General features: G+C 41.3%; 1 protein-coding gene across 2 annotated transcripts in view; it reads left to right on the forward strand.

The window, feature by feature from the left end:
- Positions 1 to 21,037, forward strand: part of LOC124032051 (UHRF1-binding protein 1-like) — a 56,810-nt gene that overhangs the window by 341 nt on the left and 35,432 nt on the right. The gene's annotated exons all lie outside the window — the stretch shown is intronic.

Below are 21,037 nucleotides of genomic sequence, written 5' to 3' on the forward strand. Positions count from 1 at the left end.
GGCAAACTCGCTAGCTAGTAGTGCAAGTCAGATTGATGCATGCCAACAGACGTTTTAGTTATTGGAAGAAGAGAAACGAGAGATTCTTAATGTCAGTTACCTTGCATAATTAAGCAATATTGCTGACTGTAAAGAAATTACACCAGTATTGATAATGGTACTATTTCTCCGGAGTATGACTAAATAAGAGTATGAATGGAACCCATGTTATGTTTACCTTCAAGTTCTCTGCTTGGAACATAACACTGTCAGTCAATTAATAGACGCTGCTTTTATGTAGACTTTTCAGGACCTGACAGCAGTACAGGTACAATCTAAGCTCCTGAACGGGGTTTAAACAATTGTCAAACCTCTGACATCCTTGCTAAGCAATTGACTAAGTGGAAATACTCCTTTAGAGAAAAATTAAGCTCAGGTGACTTCAGGACTATTACTACACTAATATTCCTTGTTTGAGTCGGAAAATAGTATCGGAATCAGACTGGGTCCTTGTAGTTGGTCACACGACACTGGGTGCTTGTGAGGACACATGCCGACTGGGTGTCATTCCAAGTTGGCGCTGAATGGTTGCCAGCCCTTCATCCAGTGTAATTTGTCATCACTTATTAGTGGTTAGACTAACTTGGCTTTACATCACACAAGGATTTCATAATGTGATAGAATTAACATCAATCAGTGGGGGCTGGGATATCCCAGGGACTCCACAATACAATATTATCACGATTCTTAGGTGTCGATACCCCGTACCAAAACAAACAGGCTTCTGGCAAACCTTTGGCCAGTTTGCTGCAAGCCCATATTTTGTCATGCAAATTAGTTTTGTGGCAAATTTGCGGCGACGTGAACTTCTGGCTAACAATTCTGGGAAAATTGTGGCGAACATAATGTTTGCTGCAAACCCAGTCCGAATATGGAAAATAGATCCGTTTTTTGGTTACTGTGTGTTATAATTTAAATGTATCTACACAGGGGTGCAACTTTGGTTTTAGAAGTGTGGGTGGACAATTATTATAATACCGTTTTTTAAATTCAGAGCTGACTGGAGGCGTCCGCATGGTCCAACAGCACACCATTGTCTCGTTTTGTATCACATGTATCACACAATGTTGTATCTACACAGGGGTGCAACTTTGGTTTTTAGAAGTGTGGAGGCACAATTATAATACCGTTTTTAAAATCCTGGTCCTAAAGCACACCGTTCCTCGTTTTGTATCACATTCCAATGTGTGTGTTTGTGTGTGTGTGGGGTGGGGGGGGGGGGGGGGTACAATTTCAGAATGTGTGGGGGGAGGACACGTCCCCAGTGAAAGTTGTGCCCCTGTATCTATATAAACCAAATCACAACTTTAAATGAACTTGCTTCTCCCAGAGAACTAAACATATGTATTCAATGTCTTAACAGAAGTAAATCGAATACAGCTTGAAATCAGAATGCTAATGAAGAAAAGAGCAGACTGGATATTTCCCAAATAAATTGTTTATTTAATATTTGAATGTAGCTACAACATTTACACGAGAGATGTGGCTGACCGCCTCGATTTGGTCTTATATAGCAAAATTTGAAATGTTTTTTTTTATTTTATTTTTACATTGGATGAAGGTAGAGACAGAGCTAGAAAATGGTGTATCATACACTGCAGTTGAGGAACAATGGGAAAGTAATTATGCTTTGAAAGTTGATGAACTTGATACCCCACTTTTGAGAAAATGGCCCTTGAATGTTTTGGTACATCTACTGGAGAGCTCTTTGTCTACACCCATTCAGCATCGTTCACACCCTCTTAAGCCTTAATCCTACCTAGGGTTGCACAATTTGGGGAATATTCAGAGGTGAAAACTTTCTGTTGGAATTAACAGGAATATATGGGAATTAACGGAAATATATGCGCCGACAGATGGCCACCTCGCTTCGCATTCCTAGGAAACTATGCAGTATTTAGTTTTTTATGTGTTATTTCTTACATTGTTACCCCAGATAATCTTAGGTTTTATTACATACAATTGGGAGGAACTATTGGATATAAGAGCAACGTCAACTCACCAACATTATGACCAGGAATACGACTTTCCCAAAGCGGACCCTCTGTTTTGCCCACCACCCAGGACAATGGATCGAATCCCAGTCGGTGATCCAAAACAACGACGACGTAGAAGGGGCAGATGGAGTGGTCTTCTGGTCAGGCTCCGTAGACGGGCACATCGCACACCGCTCCCGAGCATACTACTCGCCAATGTCCAGTCTCTTGACAAGGTTAGCCTTCCAGAGAGACATCAGAGACTGTAAAGTTCTTTGTTTCACGGAAACATGACTCACTCGAGACACGCTATCGGAGTCGGTACAGCCAGCTGGTTTCTTCACGCATCGCGCCGACAGAAACAAGCATCTTTCTGGTAAGAAGAAGGGTGGGGGTGTATGCCTTATGATTAACTAGATGGCGTGTGATCATAACAACATACAGGAACTCAAGTCCTTCTGTTCACCTGACTTAGAATTCCTCACAATCAAATGCCGACCGCATTATCTACCTTGAGAATTCTCTTCGATTATAATCACAGCCACAGCAGAAACATCGATGGCCCTGAACGAACTTAATTTGACTCTATGTAAACTGAAAACCACATATCCTGAGGGTGCATTTATTGTACCAGGGGATTTTAACAAGGCTATTCTGAAAACAAGGCTCCCTAAATTCTATCAGCATATCGATTGTGCTACCAGGGCTGGCAAAACCCTAGATCATTGTTATTCTAACTTCCGCAACGCATATAAGGCCGTCCCCCGCCCTCCTTTTGGAAAAGCTGACCACGACTCCATTTTGTTGCTCCCTGCCTATAGTGAGTGGGTTTATTAGCAAGTGCATCGGCGACGCCGTACACACAGCGTCTATTTAACCGTGGATTGATGGCAGCATTCGCGCGAAACTGAAAGCCCAAACCACTGCTTTTAATCAGGGCAAGGTGACCGGAAACATGACCGAATACAAACAGTGTAGCTATTCCCTCCGCAAGGCAATCAAACAAGCTAAGCGTCAGTATAGAGACAAAGTAGAGTCGCAATTCAATGGCTTAGACACGAGAGGTATGTGGCAGGGTCTATAATCAATCACGGACTATAAAAGGAAAACCAGCCCCGTCGCAGACCAGGATGTCTTGCTCCCAGACAGACTAAACAACTACTTTGCTCGCTTTGAGGACACTACAGTGTCACTGACACGGCCCGCTACCAAAACCTGCGGGCTCTCCTTCAATGCAGCCAATGTGAGCAAAACATTTAAAAGTGTCAACCCTCGCAAGGCTGCAGGTCCAGACTGCATCCCCAGCAGCATCCTCAGAGTATGCGCAGACTAGCTGGCTGATGTGTTTACGGACATATTCAATATATCCTTATCCCGGTCTGCTGTCCCCACATGCTTCAAGAGGGCCACCATTGTTCCTGTTTCCAAGAAAGCTAAGGTAACTGAGCTAAATGACTACCTCCCCGTAGCACTCACTTCCATCATCATGAAGTGCTTTGAGAGACTAGTCAAGGACCATATCACCTCCACCCTACCTGACACCCTAGACCCACTCCAATTTGCTTACCGCCCCAACAGGTCCACAGATAACGCAATTGCAATCACACTGCACACTGCCCTAACCCACCTGGACAAGAGGAATACCTATGTGAGAATGCTGTTCATTGACTACAGCTCAGCATTCAACACCACAGTACCCTCCAAACTCATCATTAAGCTTGAGACCCTGGGTCTCGACCCCGCCCTGTGCAACTGGGTCCTGAACTTTCTGACGGGACGCCCCCAGGTGGTGAGGGTAGGTAACATCAACTCCATCCCGCTGATCCTCAACACTGGGGCCCCACAAGGGTGCGTTCTCAGCCCTCTCCTGTACTCCCTGTTCACCCACGACTGCATGGCCATGCACGCCTCCAACTCAATCATCAAGTTTGCAGACGACACTACAGTGGTAGGCTTGATTACCAACAATGACGAGCCGGCTTACAGGGCGGAAGTGAGGGCCCTCGGAGTGTGGTGTCAGGAAAATAACCTCACACTCAATGTCAACAAAACAAAGGAGATGATCGTGGACTTCAGGAAACAGCAGAGGGAGCACACCCCTATCCACATCGACGGAACAGTAGCAGAGAGGGTAGAAAATTTCAAGTTCATTGACGCACACATCACGGACAAACTGAAATGGTCCACCCACATAGACAGCGTGGTGAAGAAGGCGCAGCAGCGCCTCTAAAACCTCAGGAGGCTGAAGAAATTCGGCTTGTTACCCAAAACACTCAAACTTTTACAGATGCACAATCGAGAGCATCCTGTCTGGCTGTATCACTGCCTGGTACGGCAACTGCTCCGCCCATAACCATAAGGCTTTCCAGAGGGTAGTGAGGTCTGCACAATGCATCACCGGGGGCAACTACCTGCACTCCAGGACACTTACACCACCCGATGTCACAGGAAGGCCGAAAAGATCATCAAGGACAACAACCACCCGAGCCACTACCTGTTCACCCCGCTATCATCCATAAGGCGAGGTCAGTACAGGTGCTTCAAAGCAGGGACCGAGTGACTGAAAAACAGCTTCTATCTCAAGGCCATCAGACTGTTAAACAGCCATCACTAACATTGAGTGGCTGCTACCAACATACTGACACAACTCCAGCCACTTTAATAATGGAAAAATTGGATGTAATAAATGGATCACTAGCCACTTTAAACAATGCCACTTCATATAATGTTTACATACCCTACATTACTCATCTCATATGTATATACTGTACTCTATACCATCCACTTGCCTATGCCGTTCTATACCATCACTCATTCATATATTTTTTTATGTCCATATTCTTATTCATTCCTTTACACCTGTGTGTATAAGGTCGTTGTTGTGAAAATTGTTAGGTTAGATTACTCGTTGGATATTACTGCATTGTCGGAACTAGAAGCACAAGCATTTCGCTACACTCGTATTAACATCTGCAAACCATGTGTATGTGACAAATAAAATTTGATTTTGATTAATATTAATACCATTTAAATGTAGATGTTTTTTGAATTGGATATATTTACCATATCAAATGGAGACAGAAACATAACCCTTTATCATAAGTAGGCAAAATTGCAAAGGGTTAAATCCTTCCAATAAAAAAAACATTTAGTTCTGAATTGAACATTAAATAAATGAGTTGACTCATCACATGGGATGATTTTACTAAACAACAAAAGAAAAGGAATATTGAATGATCCCCAATGATCCATCGCTTCTCCCAAAAACGTTTTCAATATACATCTGTAAAATGATAGTCGAGAAACTAAAGCTTTGGTTGTCTTCCTCTCAGGCTACCATGTCTTCTCCCTGGACCTCCTCAATGTCCACCTCTTGAACATGAGGCCTTATCTTCACTGTCACTTTCCAACCTTGTTGAGGATGTTTCATTGTCAGCCTCAAATTTGCCCGGATGGCCACCAATTTCTCAACCCTTGTATTGGTCAGCTTGTTGTGTGCTTTGGTGCGTGTGTTCCCAAACAAGGACTAGTTCCAATCTGAGGCGGCTGATGTTGGTGGGATATGGAGGATGATGGAGGCAACAGGGGAAAGAGCCACAGACCCACAAAGTCCCTTCCACCAGGTGGCTGATGAGATATGTTGGCACGGCTGCCATATTACATCTCCATCCTAAAGCCCTTGCTTGGAAGTGTACTTCACCAGACTACCAAGAACCTTACCCTCATCCAGGCCAAGGTGGCGAGACACGGTTGTGATGACACCATAGGCCTTGTTGATCTTTGCACCAGACAGGATGCTTTTGCCAGCAAACTTGGGGTCCAACATGTACGTTGCGGCGTGTATGGGCTTCAAGCAGAAGTCTTCACGCGTTTTGATGTATTTCAGAACTGCAGTTTCCTCTGCTTGGAACAACAGTAATGTGGGCAAGGCAGTATGGATTTCTTCTCTTACATCTGCAAGCAGTCTGAACATCAGACAGGATGGCATTGTCTCCCTCAATCCGTGCAATGGCTACTGCTGTAGGTTTCAGGAGTTTCAGGCTGCTTACCACTCTCTCCCAAAATACATAATCGAGGAGGATCCTGGACTGTGATATGGCCATTTCTTGGAGAGACTCCTTCCCCTCCAGGAGACTGTCAAACATGATGACAACACCACCCCAAATGGGTGTTGCTGGGCAGCTTCAATGTGGTGCTCTTATTCTTCTCACTTTGCTTGGTGAGGTAGATTGCTGCTATAACTTGAATACCCTTCACATACCTAACCATTTCCTTGGCTCTCTTGCAGAGTGTATCCATTGTTTTCAGTACCATGATGTCCTTGAGGATCAGATTCAATGCATGAGCAGCACAGCCAATGGGTGTGATGTGAGGGTAGGACTCCTACTTTAGACCAAGCAGCCTTCATGTTCGCAGCATTGTCTGTCACCAGTGCAAATACCTTCTGTGGTCCAAGGTCATTGATGACTGCCTTCAGCGCATCTGCAATGTAGAGACTGGTGTGTCTGTTGTCCCTTGTGTCTGTGCTCTTGTAGAATACTGGCTGAGGGGTGGAGATGATGTAGTTAATTATTCCTTGCCCATGAACATTTGACCACCCATCAGAGATGATTGCAATACAGTCTGCTTTCTCTATGATTTGCTTGACCTTCACTTGAACTCTGAACTCTGCATCCAGCAAATTAGTAGATAAAGCATGTCTTTGTTGGAGGGGTGTATGCTGGGCGAAGAACATTCAGAAATCTCTTCTAATACACATTGCCTGTGAGCATCAGAGGTGAATCAGTTGCATACACAGCTCAAGCAAAACATTCATCAGCATCTCTCTGACTAGGTTCTTCCATTGAGTCAAAAAACTTTTGATTCCTCTGATTCCAAGAGGACTATGAGCTGTTGCTATCGATAAGATGTCTGATTCATCATTTTCACTTCGAATAGAAGTAGAGGGACTTTTGTCAGAGGTTGATTGTTGTGACTGCTGAGGGAACTTTATGCACTTGGGCAAATGATTCTGCATCTTTGTTGCATTTTTCACATATGATTTGGCACAGTATTTGCAAATGTACACAGCTTTTCCTGCAACATTAGCTGCAGTGAAATGTCTCCACACATCAGATAGTGCCCGTGGCATTTTCCTGTAAAGATTGTTTTTTTTTGTAAAGAAAAACAAAAAGAAAAACAAATACAATTCTATGTACAGATACATATTTAAGCAGTTAAACAACTCCTTTGTAAGATAAATGTTTTAAAATGAAACATGTATGGAAACGGGTGAATTAACACTCAGTTAGCAGGCTCAAGCAAGCTAACACCCACACGGTAGCAAAAACTGACTAGCAGAAATCGTTAACAAGTTAGAAATGATTTAAACACACTTTTCCTGGTTAAATGAAAAAAATAAACACACTTTGCTGTAGGCTACTATTTACTAGTTAAAACCTCTTTGGGATAGGGGGCAGTATTTTAATGTACGGATGAAAAGCGTGCCCAAAGTAAACTGCCTGCTACTCATGCCCAGAAGCTAGGATATGCATATAATTGGTAGATTTGGATAGAAAACTCTAAAGTTTCTAACACTGTTAAAATAATGTCTGTGAGTATAACAGAACTTATTGGGCAGGCGAAACCTGAGGACATACCATCCAGGAATTTGTTTTTGAGTTCACTGTGTTTTCTATTGGTTTTCTATGGGTAACTAGATGTATGAGGCACCTGGTTGCAGTTCCTCTGGCTTCCACTAGATTTCAACAGTCTTTCGAAATTTGTTGATGCTTTTCCTTTGAGAAATGAAGAAGTACGACTATTCAGAATGAGTGTCAAGCCAAGTGGACTCTTTTGTTTGGGGCGCGTGACCTGGAGCTCGCTCCACTTTGTTTTTTTCCACTATTGAACACAGTATATTCCGTCTTAAATTTGATCGATTAGTTAGTTGTTGTTTGACATGTTTGGACCAAGTTTACAGGTAACTTATTAGATCATTTGTAGTCATGTTGGGCGAGTTGGAACCGGTGTTTTTCTGAATCAAACGTGCCAAATAAATGTACATTATAAAAAAAGGAGTTTATCGAACAAAAGGACCATTTGTGATGTTTCTGGGACATATTGGAGTGCCAACAGAAGAAGATCTTCAAAGGTAAAGCATGAATTATATTGTTATTTCTGACTTTCGTGTCGCACCTGCTTGGTTGAAATATGATTTCCATGTGTTTGTATGGTGGGGTGCTGTCCTCAGATAATTGCATGGTTTGCTTTCGCCGTAAAGCCGTTTTGAAATCTGACACAGTGGCTGGATTAACACCAAGTTAAGCTTTATTTCCGTGGATTGCACTTGTGGTTTTATGAAAGTTAATATTTCTAATAATTTAATTTGAATTTCACGCACTGCAATTTTCACCGGATGATGTCGAAACCTGTTACGGCTAGCGGAACGTTAACAAAAAAGTAATGTACGCTACCGGTCAAAAGTTTTAGAACAGCTACTCATTCAAGGGTTTCTTTATTTTTACTATTTTCTACATTATATAAAGTAGTGAAGACATAAACTATGAAAATTCAACATGTATTATATGTAGTATAAAAAAGTGTTAAACAAATGAAAATATTGTATATTTGAGTTTATTCAAGTAGCCAATCTTTGCCTTGATGACAGCTTTGCACACTCTTGGCATTATCTCAACCAGCTTCAAAGAAATCACCTGGAATGCATTTCAATTAACAGGTGTGTCTTTTTAATTTGTGGAATTCTTTCCTTAATGTGTTTCAGCCAATAAGTTGTGTTGTGACAAGTTGGGGGGGTATACAGAAGATAGCCCTATTTGGTAAAAGACCAAGTCCATATTATGGCAAGAACCGCTCAAATAAGCAAAGAGAAATGACAGTCCATCATTACTTTAAGACATGAAGGTCAGTCAATACGGAACATTAAGAACTTTGAAAGTTTCTTCAAGGGCATTTGCAAAAACCATTAAAGGGCTATGATGAAACTGGCTCTCACGAGGACTGCAACAGGATTGGAAGACCCATAGTTATCTCTGCTGCAGAGGATCAGTTCATTAGGGTTACCAGCCTCAGAAATTGTAGCCCAAATAAATGCTTCACAGAGTTCAAGTAACAGACACATCTCAACATCAACTGTTCAGAGGAGACTGTCTGAATCAGGCCTTCATGGTCAAATTGCTTCAAAGAAACCACTACTAAAGGACCTCAATAAGAAGAGACATGCTTAGGTCAAGGTTACACGAGCAATGGGTATTAGACCGGTGGAAATTTGTCCTTTGGTCTGGAGTCCAAATTGGAGATTTTTGGTTCCAACCTCTGTGTCTATGTGAGATGCATTGTGGGTGAACGGATGATCTCCGCATGTGTATTTCCCACCTTAAAGCACGAAGGAGGTCATCTGATGGTGTGGGGGTACTTTGCTGGTGACACTGATTTATTTTGAATTCAAGGAACACTTAACCAGCATGGTTACCATAACATTCTGTGGTGATACACCATCCCAGCTGGTTTGCGCTTAGTGGGGCTATCATTTGTTTTTCAATAAGATAATGACCCAACACACCTCCAGGCTGTGTAAGGGCTATTTTACCAAGACGGAGAGCGATGGAGTGCTGCATCAGATGACCTGACCTTCACAATCCCCCTACCTCAACCAAATTGAGAAGGTTATGGATAAGTCGGACCACAGAGTGAAGGAAAAGCAGCCAACAAGTGCTCAGCATATGTGGGACCTCCAAGAGTGTTGGGAAAGAATTCCAGGTGAAACTGGTTGAGAGAATGCCAAGAGTGTGCAAAGCTGTCATCAAGGCAAAGGGTGGCTATTTGAAGAATCTCAAATGTAAAATATTTAGATAAAAAACAAACACCTTTGGTTACTACATAATTCCATATGTGTTATTTCATAGTGTTGATGTCTTCACTATTATTCTACAATGTAGAAAATAGTAAAAATAAAGAAAAAACTTTGAATGAGTTTGTGTTCTAAAACTTTTTACCGGTAGTATATGTCATATAAAATATATTCACCCAACCCAGTATTGTAATCAAAACTTACCAGAAAGCATGTAGTCCTTGGCTCAGACAGTGTAGTAGTGTGGGCTCAATAGCATCTCATTAGTGTGCAAGATCTTGAGGATCAGCTGCACATGTGATGGAAGAATGCACTGTGCATGCAGAGGGTTGCAATTCCATTGAATTGGGGATAGTTTTAAAATGTTTATTTTATTTTTTCAATATTTTATTTTTGCATTTTCCAATTAAGAACATTCAAAACAAAAGTGAAAAGATATTAGACAACGACAGGACAAAGTGACAGTAACAGACGAACATAACAAAAATAAATTATAATTATAGTTATATAAACAAACATACAATAATAAAAAATAAAACAAATATTTAAAAAAATAACGAGATATTGGATCACCTGCCGTAGGCTACATAATATACATTACGTGTGAAACATTATGTGAGGATTATATATAGATTCAATCAATGAGATGTGGGAGGAGATTCTCCATATAGTCAGTAAAAGGTTGCCAAATTCTGTAAAATGTCTTAACTTATTCCTCGAGCAGTAAGTGATTTTCTCCAAAGGGATACAACTATTAACTTCTGAAAGCCACACTGCAACTGGCAGGGAGGAATCCAATTTCCATTTCAAGGCAATACATTTCTTGGCAATCGCTAGCAATATTTCTGTTAGCTTTATAGTATGGCTTTGCCTAAGATTGGTGTTAGTAAAGTTACCCAGTAGACAGACCTCCGGGTCTAAAGGGAATGCAACCCCGTGAATTGAGGATATGGTATCGCATACCCCCTACTAGAAACCGTGTAGTTTTGAACACTGCCAAGTGGAATGGAGGAATGTTCCTTCATCTGAGCCACATCTAAAACATAGGGAGGAGATATCTGGGTTGAACCTGTGCAGTCTAGATGGGGTGATATAGAGCTGATGGAGGAAATTAAACTGGATCAGTCTGTATCTGGAACCCCATCCCTGCATAGGTCACTCCATAGATCCTCATCAAGATCAATACCCAGATCTCTCTCCCATCTAAGTCAGGGTTTATCTAGCCCAGGCAGTGTTAGTCCTGACATAAGAGCATTGTAAACACGGGAAATGGTCTTGAACAGTGGTTGGTCTGCGTGGCAGAGTTGTTCAATAGGTGACATCTTAGGTAGGTTCCATTGTCCCTTGAGAGTCACCCTAAGTTTCGTAGTTGTAGGTAGCTAAAGAAGTCCCTGTTAGGCAAGTGGTATTTCTGTTTCAGCTGATCAAAAGACATAAGAACTCCCTCCTCGTAACAATGTTCCAGAAGAGTGATCCCCTTATCAGATCATGGTCTAAAGTTACTATTCTGGAAAAACATAGGGATCAATCTATTGTTCCATGAAGGGGTTTTAGGGGAAAGGAATCCCCCTCGTCCGAACAGCTCATGCAGTTTGCACCATGCCAGGACAGAATGTATGATTAAAGGGTTGTCTGTGATGGTTTTTATAGATTTTCTGTCCCATTTGTAAAACAAATCTGCCCCAGTGCCATCATTTACCTCAAGCTTTTCAATTTTCAACCATGAGGGAGAGGGACCATTGTCAAACCTCTGAGCCAGAAACCTAGACTATGCAGCCCAGTAGTACATTCTAAAATTGGGGAGGTTTAAGCCCCCTTGACTGTAATCAAGGGTCAGTTTATCCAGGCCAACCCTAGGGGTTTTGCCGTGCCAGATAAACCGTCTGGTCAGCTTGTCGAGAGAGGAATAAAATGCTGCGGGAACAGGGATAGGGAGAGATTGAAACAGATATAGAAACCTGGGCAGGACATTCATTTTAATTACATTGATTCTACCCAGTAGAGTGAGAGGTAAGTCCATCCATTTACAAAGGTCAACCTCCACCTTTTGCAACAAACTGGCCAGATTGAGTTTATAGAGGTTGTTCAGATTACCATCCACCATTATGCCCAAATATGTAAAGCCCATAGGCGACCATCTAAAAGGAAACTTGTGCTTGATGGTATGATGGTCAAAGACAGACAATGGTAAGATTTCGCTTTTATCAAGATTGACCTTATATCCAGAGAAAGAACTATAACACTGTAGTAGGATCTGCAAGTGAGAGAGGGAGTGTTCTGGGTTTGTTAGGAATAAGATAAGGTCGTCCGCAAAGAGTGATAATTTATGGGTATGGGGGCCCACCTCAAAGCCATGTATGTCAGGACACGTTCTAATAGCCTCAGCCAACGGTTCGATGGCGAGGGCAAAGAGGTGGGGGCTAATTGGGCAACCTTGTCTGTTCCCCCTATAAAGAGGGAAAGAGGAGGAAGTAATCCCATTGGTAGCAATCCTAGCTTTAGGAGATTTGTAGAGTGATTTAATCAAATTTACAAACACGGTACCTAAACCGAACTTTTCCAAGATGCGAAAGAGGTATGGCCATTCAACCCTATCAAAGGCTTTTTCAGCGTCGAGGGAGACTGCGACACCAGGTATTTTGTTTTTGTTAGCAAGGTGAATTAAATCAAAGAACCTTCTGAGATTATTGGAGGACAATCTATTAATTATGAAGCCAGTCTGATCTGGGTTGACCAACAGGAGAAGACATGACTCCAGTCTCTTAGATAGACCAATCTCTCTCCTTAACAGATGCTATAGGAGGCGCACTTTAGCAGGTTTTTCTCTTTCTTGTGGATTACAGTAATCACTGCTTGAGAGAAGGACTCTGGAAAGCAGTTGTCTTCTCTGGCTTTTTTAAGTACCTCCATAAGGTAGGGGACCAACAGCTCCCTAAATTCTTTATAGAACTCTGGAGGGAAGCCATCCTCCCCAGGAGATTTATTAGAAGGTAAGGATTTAATGGCCTCCAACAATTCAGGGACTGAGAAGTGTTCACTCAGGCACTCGCTGTCTTCCCCTGACAGGCATGGGAGGTTGAGAGAGGAGAGAAAGGAGTCTATCTCTGATAGATCATCACTTGATTGGGAAGTGTAGAGGTCTTCATAGTATTTCTTAAAAGTATTATTAATTTCAGTAGGGTCGAAAGATATCTCTTTAATGAGAGTTTCTATGGCATTAATTGTCTTCTTACTTTCCTCTGCTTTCAGTTGCCATGCCAATACTTTGTGAGCTTTCTCTCCAAGCTCATAATAACGCTGTTTTGATTTAGTGATGGCCCTCTCAGCTTGATATGTGTTCAGAATATTATATTTACGTTTTTTTATTTACCAAAAGCCTGTATAGATCTTTAGTCGGGCCTCTTTGGTAGGTTTTCTCTAGCTCGGAGATTTCAGATTCAAGAGCACTCAGTTCCGCACCGTGTTTTTTCTTCAGCCCTTTAGTATAGGAAATAATCTGTCCCCTCAGGTAGGCCTTCAATGTGTCCCAAAGAATGAAGCTGTTAGGAGCAGAGGGTTTGTTTGTCAAAGTAAAAATATTGATCTGCTCTTTGATGAATGCACAAAATTCAGGTTGCTTTAGAAGTGTAGAATTTAGTCTCCATATATATGCTACATTTACCTTGGTAGGAATGGAGATTCATAATACCAGAGGAGAATGGTCACTAAGCAATCTGGGGAGACACTCGACATCTAACACTTTATGAAACAGTTGTGTCAAAAGTAAAAGTTATCTATGCGTGTGTGTGTCTTGTGTGGGTGTGAATAAAAAGAGTAGTCCCTATCCTGTGGGTGCAACTGTCTCCAGATGTTTAGTAAATTGAGATCTTTCATGAATGACATGGTGAGCTTGCCGGCTTTGGTAAGAAGTGCGGGTTTATCAGACGACCTATCAAGAACTGTATCTAAGCAAAAATTAAAATCTCCTCCAACCAGTAGCCATCCTGGTGGTGCTTGAGCAACCTGAAGGAAGACATTCTGAATAAACATATGGTCATCGAAGTTAGGAGCATAAATATTCAATAGGGTCCAAGACTCTGAAAACATATGCCCCTGCACCAAAACAAACCTGCCAGAGGGATCAGAGATGGTGTTGTTGACGCAGAAGGAGATGTGTCTACTTATCAAAATTGCAGTTCCTCTTGCTTTGGAGTTAAAAGAGGATGCAAAAACTTGTCCTACCCATTCCCTCTTCAATTTCTAGTGTTCACTGGCTGTAAGATGTGTTTCTTGTAAAAACATTTAATATTTTGGCATCTTAAAAAGTAGACTCAGTGGCAAATTAGCGGGTGGGTTTGGCTTTTGAAAAACTGGGTCAGCTGTTATGTTGCTATGCTTCTCACTGAAACTGGCATTCTTTGTATATGTTTCAACAAGGAAATAAAGTTTCTGCCTTGTATAAATGTGTGGCCACAGTATACACAATTTTTCTCCAGCCAAGCCCTCAACACAATTGATTCAAACTAATTAACTAATTATGATATTTAATCTAGACTGGGGACTTCAAATGAAATGCAACATAAAATTGAGTTATGCCTAACATGGAAATTCATATTATTTTTCCAAAATGAATAATTGTTAACTGACATCTCAAAGCCATGCATGCATGAAGCCTTGACCTGGTGCACATTTCTCTGTCCTCAGTTTGATTAAAGGCCTCAATCTGTCTTTTTGCCTTGTAACTGATGGCTTCTAGAAAGAGAGAAGGAACAACACATGATCAAGATGAGTAGCTAATAGTTTACAGCAATGAAAGATCGAATTGTTGCAAAGAATGGGCTACATTCATGAGAATAATACATGCATTTGCTTACCTTATCAAGCTTGAAGACGATTCACTCAAAAGTGTTATGAGTGAGTGCACTATAAACATCTTTCAGGGTGTTGATGCATCCTCCTCCCAATACAACCTCTTTCAACACCATGGGTAGGGGAAGGGTATCCATCTGCAAAAGTGACATTTTTCTTTGATGTCAAGTCAGCTCATATTGTTGCTACCATAGCTGTTGTGCTAGCTAATATGCTACTGAACAGTGACACTAGCATATTACATGCATATTGGTATTAAAAGACAGCAACGTATTCACCTAAAAATGTAAGTGTTTAGGGAAATCGTTAGTTAGCTAGCTATTACAACAATTGCGCAAAAATATAATAGCTAATATGTCTAGATAAGCGCCAGACAGTGACAAACATATTTTAGCTGGTATCAACAAAATGTGTTTCTCTCTATCCCATAAAACATGACATTGCTAACTAGGCATCAATTAGCTAACACTATTTTAAAATGTCCGGTGAATGTTTAACTTATTACAACTTTGATAGGTAGCTAGCTAGATCGCTTGGTTTCCATTTTCCAACAAATCTCTCTAATCCCCTTGATTGGACGTCAACGGTGACTGGTCTTGGAACTTATGTGTTCCCCAGAAACGGCTTCTGGTAAACTGTTTGCCGCAAGTGGCAATACATATTGTTGCCACAGATTCAACTAGAATCTTGAGAGAATTGTTTGCTAGAAAAAAGACTCTGGGTGAATTGTTTGCCTCTCGTGGAAATAAATATTATGGTTGCCAAAGGATTGCTGCAGATTCCCCACTAGTGGAAAACATTTACAAACTTCTGGCAACATTTTGTGGCACACTATTTAGTTAAGGGCAAGTTTGCCACAAACTTGTGGGAAGTTTGCCGCAACAAATACTTTTTTGTATAGGACAATATGTATTGCAATTCTCACGATTTGATATGTACTGCGATTTGATAGTGTGATTTTCATTGCAATTCGATTTCAACATATTGTTCACCATAAGGCTCCTGAGTGGTGCAGCGGCTAATGCACTGCATCTCAGTGTTAGAGGCATCACTACATATGACATTGATTGGGAGTCCCATAGGGCGGTGCACAATTGTCCCAGCGTCGTCAAGGCTTGGGGAGGGTTTAGCTGGGGTATTTGTTGATGTCACAGTGTCTAATTGTTTTCTCCCTGCCATACAGATGAGCTGAAGCTGGGCATGCATCAGTATGGTGATTTGGGTATCAGACTTTCTGTGTAAGATTAGATTGGGGCAGGGGTATTCAAGTTTCTTATCTACCTGATAGGCTGCATCCCACTTACTGAAGCCATTACGTAGTCACTTGTCTTTAAATGTAGTCTACAGCTGCTCACCTTTGAATTTTGAGTTGTGTAAAAGCGTTAAGCTTTTATTTGCAGCAATATTGGTTTCTGCCTAGGTCTCTGACTGTCCTCTGTTTTTTAATGCCTGGCAAATTGTCAATCACTGTCAGTAAGGGCAGGGTTTTTTGTGTTGAAATGTGATGAGCTCATTCAGCTGTATGGGGAAAAGGCTAAGACTGGAGAGTGTGGTGTTTTTGTTCATAAGAAATTGGCCTATTTCCAGTGTGTCAGTCTGACACATTTAGGCTTTGCTCTGTTTGTCCGTTGTGGTGACTGTTAAATAATTGAGAAAGATTGCGTACTAGATGGGAGGAGGTGAATGAGCCAATTCGCAATGGCATTGAGAACATCTAGCCTCTGGATTGCATGCTGACAAATGTTACGCTTAAACATCCTTACCTTCTCTCTCTGTTATGGGAAGAATAAATGAGGATAATTTAAAAGCATGGTCTATTCATTGCTACTGCTTTGGTGATTATAGGACATTTTATTCAGACTTTGGAGTAGCTTAGTGATTTATTTCAAAGAAGCAACGTTGTTTTAGACTAGCTTATTTTTATGGGGAAATCTCTTCTGTTCTCTTTGAATGCTCTCTTTGGGAGTGCATTAGTATGACTCATTGCCTGCATTGGGCTATTATTTGACTGTTTCCCTTGCCCCTCCTTGCATACACATTTTATAATAAAGGCTTGTCAGAAAACATACCTCTCTCGGAGTGTTACCACCTCACAAAGAGACTACTTTGTGTAATAGTTAGCGTGGCTGGCTGTTTCAGTCCTGTAAGTGTGAGGAAGATGCAGATGCCATGTTTGAGCTTGTCTTTGGTCACTCAGTCCCATTATACCCACTCAGCAACTCCCCTGCCTCTGGCTTCAAAACTCCCCTTCACTCCAGTAGCGTTGTTGATGTGGCCCTGCTTTGTTGGTAGTGTTGGGAATTGCCAGGGGAATTGCCAGGGACCCTACTATACAATATTATCATGATACAATATGTATTGCGATTCTCACGATTCTATACATATTGCGATTCAATTTTGCGATTTTGATGTTCCAAACCAAGGTAACACACACACCTTTAGCCAACATATCAAATTGTGTGGACAATATGTCATTTGGAGATTGTTTGCACATTGGGACAATGTCGGCGAGACATTAGAATAAAATGTTGATGTCTGGTCAACGTATAAACGATGTAGAACTGCGGAATTTACAATGTAGATATTCTACATACATCTGCAAGATGTCTTGCCAATGAGCAATGCTGTCTTAACGGCATCATCCAGATTAGTATCCTGTATACATTGTGCCAAAGTTGGGCAGACCTATGTGTGCTATCTGGGAACATATTGCTTATGTCTGCTGCAGAGAGAGGAGAGGACACTATTTGTTGGCCTAACAGAGTGGAGGTCAACATCACTGCAGAATATTCTGTCATGTTCAATTTCACCCACTCAATCCCTTCCCTCTCTCACGCAATCTTGGTTCTTCCACTTGGTAGAATGACAATAGAACCAAATCACCAGGCTCACCCAAGCGCAGGACACTTCACTGCTAGAGGCAGGCTCTGTGACTGAGATGACCAGGAGCTCAGGAGCCCTGTCTGTGCTCTGAATAACAGATAAGACTGGGAGATAACGTCTTGGCCTATTCTACCAAATCTAGGCCCTATGTTGTGGCAGAAGGCTGATGGAAATAGAACATTCCTCAGCAATCTTTCTTGTGTCTTCAAACCAAAGGATTATAAATATTTCCCTGGATTTTACATTGGCCAGTGAGCGACAAGCGTCCAGGGAAGCACTGAGTTGTGCTGTAAAGCTTAACCCCCTGGGAGTCTTTGTGGTCTCCATGGGTTTTTCCGTCAGTCGCGCAGACAGCAAGAAAGAACTCTCCGGGAAAAAGAAAGGTGGAGGGGTATGTTTCATGATTAACAACTCATGGTGTGATTGTGGTAGCGTACTGGAACTCAAGTCCCGTTTGTTCTCCTGATCTGGAATACCTCACAATAAAATGCCGACCGCATTACCTCCCAAGATAATTTTTGGGTCATCGTCACTGCTGTGTATATTCCCCACAAGCCGACACTGCGAAGGCTCAATTGAACTACACTGAAAACTGGAAACCGCACATCTTGAGGTTGTATTTATTGTAGCTGGGACTTTAATAAAGTCAATCTGAGAAAAATGCTACTGAAATTCTATCAACACATCTCCTTCTGCTTCACGTGCTACACTACTCTGGACCATTGCTACTCTCCCCCACCCTCCCTTTAGCAAATTGGATCACGCCTCCATTCTGCTCCTCCCCTACCTATAGGCAGAAACTTAAGCAGGAAGCAGCCGTGGTAAGGACTGTTCAACATTGGTCTAACCAATCAGAATCCATGCTTCAAGATTGTTTTGATCACACTGACTGGGAAATATTCCGGGTCACCTCTGAGAATAGTATCGACATATACACTGACTTTGTGACTGTGTTCATCAGGAAGTGCATAGAGGACGTTGTTCCCACTGTGACAATTAGAATTTATCAAAACCAAAAACCGTGGATAGATGTCAGCATTTGTGCAAAACTAAAGGCACGAACCACCACATTTAACCACTGCAAGGTGACTGGGAACATGGATGTGTACAGTAGGGTTGGGCGATATGGACAAAATATCATATTACAATTTTTAAAAATGTATTTTACGTTTTTTAATAATAAATGTTCTAAATATGCTTTCTGAGTATCTCATGACCCTAGGGTGGCAACACAAATTATAAGTGATTTCAATGGGGCTTTCTCCATTTATACTATTCAATCCAACTCTAACCAAAAATAATTTTCATAAATTTCTGCATTTCCTTCACTTTTATCATAATCTCCATACTGTGTCACGCAGCATGGTATGGGCAAAAAATCTAGGCGTAGTTAATTGGTGTTGGAATCATGGAAATATAATGATTATTCTAATTCTATAGTTGGAATATAGTGGGCAGCACCTTGAATACATTGTTTGACCTGACAACGAATGAATAAGCCAGTGAGGAATTATTGACAGGGTAGGAACCAAAGTGTTGGTCAGCGTTTCCAGGTGACCCCAATTAGATGTTACATTTCATGTTTTCTTACTTCATGTAGCTAGCTAGTAAACCAACATATTATATTCATGCTTTGCCTATTCCTCTCTGACAAGTTATCGTTGCACAAACATTCTTATAAAGGTCTATACCAGCACGGGTACCAGGCAGTATAAACTAACTAGCTACGTTTGTTCTGACTCTCAGCTAACTAGCGATTAGCGGCTAACACAAAAGACAAACTATTAAACAGTAGTATTCAGACAATAAGATACGCAAACTAATTATAGAACATCTGTGAAAAACAGCATGTCACCAACATTGTTGCATCATTTGATCTTGGAGAGTGAATGGGAAGAAAGTGCTTGTAACTCTGGTCGTGAAACTGCTCTCTCCTTGAGTGACGGGGCAAGGCTTGGTGTGGTTAGCGGCATGCAGAGGGAGAGACTACTCAAGTATATATTAACAGACATTTTACATGCCGAAGTTGCTTATCACATTTAACCTCTTGCTCCTACCTGACACGCAGGCGTCCCATCTAGACATCTGGAAATGCAAATGCGCTACGCTAAATGCTAATAGTACTAGTTAAAACTCAAACGTTCATTAAAATACACATGCAGGGTATTGAATTAAAGCTACACTCGTTGTGAATCCAGGCAACAAGTCAGATTTTTAAAATGCTTTTCGGCGAAAGCATGAGAAGCTATTATCTGATAGCATGTAACACCCCAAAAGACCCGCAGGGAACGTAAACAAAATAATTAGCATAGTCGTCGCTACACAAACCGCACAAATAAAATATAAAACATTCATTACCTTTGACCATCTTCTTTGTTGGCACTCCTAGATGTCCCATAATCACTATTGTGTCTTTTTTTCGATTAAATCGGTCCATATATAGCCTAGATATCGATCTATGAAGACTGTGATAAACAAAAAAAAATAGCGTCTTATAACGTAACGTCATTTTTTAAAATTAAAAAAGTTGACGATAAACTTTCACAAAACACTTCGAAATACTTTTGTAATGCAACTTTAGGTATTAGTACATGTTAATAAGCGACCAAATTGATCATGAAGCGATGTATATTTTTTAGCTGTCCGTCTGGAAATAATGTCCGGGTAAATCTCAACCAAAATATCCGGTCGGAGACTTGAACAAATGGCTTGTCTCTTCTTTGTTTGACCAAGAAACAAAGCCTAGGCAAATGACAAGACTGTTGACATCGTGTGGAAGCTGTAGGTATTGCAACCTCAGCCCCATTTATTGTGGTTCGCCTTTATCAATGGGTTGAATTGGCGGATGGATATATATTTCCATTTTCAGTGATCAGATTTTCCTGCGCTTTTCGATGAAACGCACGTTCTGTTATAGTCACAGCCGTGATTTAACCAGTTTTATAAACGTCTGAGTGTTTTCTATCCACACATACTAATCATATGCAGGGCGCTGAAATGTTGCGCGATTTTTAACAGAATGTTCGAAAAAGTAGGGGGTAGGACTAACGGGTTAACAAACCAAACATATACAAATACCATTATAGAAGGTAAAGTAAAAACTCCAACCGGTCTGTGCATAAATACCGGTATATAGTAAAATACGGTATACAGCCCAGCCCTAGTGTACAAACCAGCTGACTTCCGTAAGACCGTACAGGGACAAAGTGGAGTCACAATGCAATGTATTAAAAAATAAACTGAAATACCTTATTTACATAAGTATTCAGACCCTTTGCTATGAGACTCAAATTTGAGCTCAGGTGCATCCTGTTTCCATTGATCATCCTTGAGATGTTTCTACAACATGATCGGAGTCCACCTGTAGTAAATTCAATTGTGTATATAAGGTCCCATAGTTGACAGTGCATGTCAGAGCAAAAACCAAGCCACTATGCAGAAA

The sequence above is a fragment of the Oncorhynchus gorbuscha genome, linkage group LG03 (assembly GCF_021184085.1).
Source record: "Oncorhynchus gorbuscha isolate QuinsamMale2020 ecotype Even-year linkage group LG03, OgorEven_v1.0, whole genome shotgun sequence".
In the NCBI taxonomy this organism is placed as follows: Eukaryota; Metazoa; Chordata; class Actinopteri; order Salmoniformes; family Salmonidae; genus Oncorhynchus; species Oncorhynchus gorbuscha.